At 39.5% G+C, this 4,958-nt stretch overlaps 1 non-coding gene across 1 annotated transcript; it reads left to right on the top strand.

Annotated features, from left to right (window-relative positions):
• Nucleotides 1-3,026: 3,026 nt before the first annotated feature.
• LOC127558428 (U6 spliceosomal RNA) lies at nt 3,027-3,133 on the top strand. Its single transcript, XR_007952821.1, has one exon. It is a non-coding gene; the product is annotated as a U6 spliceosomal RNA (small nuclear RNA).
• Nucleotides 3,134-4,958: the final 1,825 nt, after the last annotated feature.

Raw genomic sequence — 4,958 nt, 5'->3', positions numbered from 1 at the left:
GTATTCTCTAGGAAGTCAGTGATCCTCAGAGAATGACCTTCTGTTAATGGAGCCCCCAGCAGATGTCTAGGAAGAAGCATAGAGATCTAAGTTCCTTTTCTCAAGCAAAGATAGAAGAAGAATAGAAGAATCAACCAATCATGATGATGTCTTCTCCATAGACACAAGTAACTACATCACTGGATCTCAATTTCTTTATCTGTAAACTATGGAGAAAATAGAAATTATCTTTTTTATAGGAAGCTAGGGAAAAAAACTGAAATACCCACAAAGTCAAAAGGAAATCATCTTAATGACCTGGAATCCAATGTATTCAATTTCTTATTATTTACTGGACGTTAGTATTTTGGAACATTGTTTGGCCACATCAGCTGTTAAGTTTCTTTTTAATTAAGATAGAACAAAATGACTTCCTAGAAAGCAACTTTTTGCTTCTTTTTCTGGTAGTCACAGACATGCTGGTGTTGGTCTCTTCCTAGTCTCACGATCCAACCTTACTCTTCATTTAAATTATCTCTGCTTCTAATCTTCAGGATGAAAATCAATCAGATGCAAGCTATTGCCTCCCACTTCCAAATCCTCTAGGAGCAAATCTCTTATTTCCACATAGATAGAAGAAAGCATTAACCAAAAGGAAAAGTACTAAAGTAGAGAGAGAGAGACAGAGAGAGAGAGAGATACAGACACAGAGAAAAAGACGGACAGAGAGAGAGAGACAGAGACAGAGAAAAAGATGGGGAGAGAGAGAAAGAGAGAGAGAGAGAGAGAGAGAGAGAGAGAGAGAGAGAGAGAGAGACAGAGAGCGACAGAGAGAGACAGAAACACAGAGACAGACACAGAGAAAAAGACAGAGACAGAGACAGAGAAAAAGATGGGGAGAGAGAGAGAGAGAGAGCGAGCGACAGAGAGTGACAGAAACACAGAGACAGACACAGAGAAAAAGACAGAGACAGAGACACACAGAGAGAGACAGAGACAGAGAAGGAGCGAGAGAGAGAGAGAGAGATACAGAAACACAGAGACAGACACAGAGAAAAAGACGGAGACAGAGACACAGAGAGAGAGAGACAAAGAGAGAGAGAGACAGAGAAGAGAGAGACAGACAGAAAGAGAAAGACAGAGACAGAGACAGAGACAGAGAGATACAGAAACACAGAAAAAGAGAGAGACAGAGAGACAGAGAGAGAGAGCTGAAATCTATTAGGGTCTTAAGTGACTTGCTGACAAACAGCAAGCTGATTCACCAATGACAGGACTGAAACAGTAGATTTCTTCTTTTTTTGTGGCAGAAGGGATATACCTTGATAGTATCAGATAGTATCCTCCATGGTACTGCCCTGATACATAAGAATCACAGAATGACTAACTGAAATATCATTGTTACACTCTGTTTCCTATTTACAAGCAGAATCCCAATCATTCATCTGATAGTACTCAAGTCTATCCCTGTGAGGTAAATAGGTACTGATAGCTTCATTCTTAAAGAGAAAAATTGAATTGTCAAGTTGCAAAGTGGGCTTGCCTCAAACCCACAGAAGGTCACATGGCAATAGTAATTTTTTGAGTTCCTATACATGGAATGAAATCTTGACGATGGGGTGCCTTTTTCTAAGCTGATCTCAGGAATTTAGATTGTATTCAGAAAACAATTCTGATTACTAGGAGATGGAGAAAAAGTGATAGATATAGGTACGGCAAATACTCTGAAAACAAATTTAGCAAAAATCTGACTATAACAAAGGGAAGTGACCAGAAGTTAACTTTAAGTAATGTGAAACTATTTCTCCACTCAGATAAAAAAAATGTCCAGAGAAGAAAATGAATTACCCAAGAAAGTTTTCCTTAAATACGCAATATAAAAAATTTAAATGGAGCTTAGAATCCAACATGTTCATTTTAGAGATGAGACAGCACTGAGTAGGCTATCTTCAAGGAAAACTGTATTTCAATGAATACCAGAAAAAGGAAATAAAATGGAGAAAGGGACTCGAAGATCATAAAATCATACATTTAGGGAAGGAGAGATCATTTTTCTGTAGAGAAGGAAGCTCAGGCTCAGAGAAGTAGTGATTTGCTTTGAGCCTTACAGTTAGGAAATAGCACACTGAAGCTTTTAACCTGGGTCCTCCAACTCTGAACCTGGAGATCTTCCTGTTGCACCCCCATAGAGGAAGGGACTAAAGGGGGCACTGGAGAGAGCAAAAGAGAAGCTAGAGGCTCAGGGGAACTAGTGTTAAACTTCTTAAGCAGGGTAGAGGGACAGGGAAGCACATCTCACCTTACTGCCTCTTTCCCCAAGTTGATACTGAGCTTCTGGAATGAAGTGGGCCCTTAGGGGTCTGGAGAGGGGGCTTAGCTTTGTCTGCCCACACCATTCTTGTAGTAAGGTCATTTCAAATAGGGACTTGATGAAGGAGAGATCACTAAGGGTGTGGGCAGGGATTTTGGAGGTGGTACAGAGCCTGGAGCTTGGACTCTTTTGGGAAGAAATCAGCTCCTTCCTCCCTCACATATAACATTCCTTTTAGCATTTCCCCTTTGACATTACCTCCAATTTATCTTATATGTTGTTATTGTTGTTTGTCCTTCATGCCGGAAGAGGACCATGACATCAGGGAATCGATGCCATAATATACAAGTGAATTGGACTTAAGTACAAAGTCACCTGTCTCACTTTCTCCTTCAGAGCCATCTGGGCCCTGTGGCCAGATATAAAACAGGATGCCTGAACTAGGCCCACTAGTAAATACAAGCCAGGTTTGAGCTCAGGCTTGGCACTGGACCACCTAGACTCTTGCTTGCTCTTTGATAATTCCCTCTCTGGCCTTCCTAGCCTTTTCCTGGGCTAAAGCTTTCTCTGTCTACTATGGTCCACATGATTTCTCACTCCCTTTTCTGCCTTCTTGTACTTCCAATCATTGTCACTCAATGAGAAAATTTCATTATTCTCTCATCCTTTCCTCCATCATGCTTTTGTGTTCCCAACTAGAGCAGAATATAAGCTCTTAGAGAATAAGCATTGTTTTGTGCTTGCTTCAGCAGCACATATACTAAAATTGGAATGATACAGAGAAAATTATCATGACCCCTGCAAAAGGATGACATGCAAATTCGTGAAGAGAATAGGCACTGTGTTTACCCTTCTGTATTACTTTGACACGAAGCTAGTCATTCCCCAAATGTTCCAAAAATATTTAGTAGAATGATAATGGACATACATATATCAATTATTGCAGATGAGACTGTTTTATGTAAATAGCCAAAGGAATTATGCTTTGTCAGACTAAGAGACTTCCTTCCATTAACCTGGGGAGTTTCTTTGTTTAAGATTCTAACCCAAATCTTTCTGCCTTCAAGCTCATCACTCTATCTACTATACTGCTGCTCCTTTTTGTATTTAGAAAATAATATTTGTAGTATGTACTTATGATGGAATATTATTTATTGCTCTATGGGAAATGATGGGCATGATGCTCTCTGGAAAACCTGGAAAGTCCTCCATGAATTCAAACAAAGTGAAATGTACTGTGTACAAAGTATAATATTCTGGATTCAATGACTTTGCTATTCTCAGCATTACAGTGATCTAGGACTACCCTGAAAAACTTAGGATGAAAAATCCTATTCATATCCAGAGAAGCAACTGATTGTGTCTGAATACAGATTGAAGAATTTTAAAAAGAAAAGAATTTTAATATTATTTACCAGGGAAGGTTCAGAAGAACAGTCAAAGAGGAGAAGTATGGGAAATGATTGTGATGTGAAAAGAAATACATTAATTAAATAATATTCATTATAATGATGACACCATCTTGTACTGTCACCTCAACTCTACCTTTTCCCAAGTGTTCTCACAACTCTTGTTTTATTTATTTCCACAAGGTATTATTATTCCCATTTTATGGATGAGAAAACTGAGGTCAAGGCCCTCTAGGGAAGCCAGTGGGCTGAACTTGCTGGGGTTCATAGGAAAGTCAAAATGAGATAAAAGAGGAGATACTACAAGGTTCAGTCAGATGTTTATGGGTTCCTGGGCAAGTTCTTCCTTGAAAAGAATGTGTTTTGAAGCCTTCTAAGCTGTTCTGGAAAGTGACCTTGATCTTACTATAGTGTTTCCCCTATTCTTTGATCTGTACTGTTGCTGACCTTGGTTTAGCGTACCTGGCTGTTCTCAGCAGCTCATGACTTTGACTTTGACCTACTGATAATGTCTCCCTAGTGAAGACTTCACTTCTTCTTTGGCCCCCTCTTTGCCCCATCTATGAATTCTAAGCCCTGAGGGTTCCCTTGGCTAGAGCATTTTCTTGGTTTGTCATGCTCTCCCCTTGGCCGAATTCTGCCATAAAAATCCAGCAGAAAAAGTCCAAACTCCCTGCCCTTGATAAGTCTAAACGGGGGAGGTGGTTTTACATCCTTATCAAAACCAAAACCACAGCCCAGTTCTCTTTCCAGTGGATCAACTGCTGCCTCCAAACAGGATGTCATTGCCTTTTAGTACATTGTGTTAAAAAAAAAAAAATACAACCAAATATCAATGTTATGGTGATCTGAACTTCCTCATTCTTCTCCAATTACTTCTGATTTAATGTGTTTTTTCTTTACATAAGTAGAATTTGCCTAATTTTTTTTCTCTCTTTGAATCATCCCTCTAAGCCTATGAAAAGCAAATTCTCCTGGGTTACACATGTAAATGTGAGAAAAGCTTCTCCCTCTTACATCATACCAAGAGAGCAAGGTCTAATCAAAGGCCTTCTGATCCTAGGCACTCCCCACTGTGTCAGAGCTCCTTCCTAAAAATAAATAAATTTCTCTTGAGTCCTTTGGTGCCAAGCAAACATATGGTCATTGAGTTATCCACAGGACCAGGGAGCACACTCTGGGAGTTATGAAATGAACCATTTGGCGCACATAAGGATTTGGTTCTTTGTATTCTTTGCCTAAAACACAAATTTACCCCA

Source organism: Antechinus flavipes, chromosome 3, assembly GCF_016432865.1.
Source record: "Antechinus flavipes isolate AdamAnt ecotype Samford, QLD, Australia chromosome 3, AdamAnt_v2, whole genome shotgun sequence".
NCBI lineage: Eukaryota > Metazoa > Chordata > Mammalia > Dasyuromorphia > Dasyuridae > Antechinus > Antechinus flavipes.
Note: the sequence above shows the minus strand (reverse complement) of the source record. Positions and strands in the feature narration are given on the sequence as shown.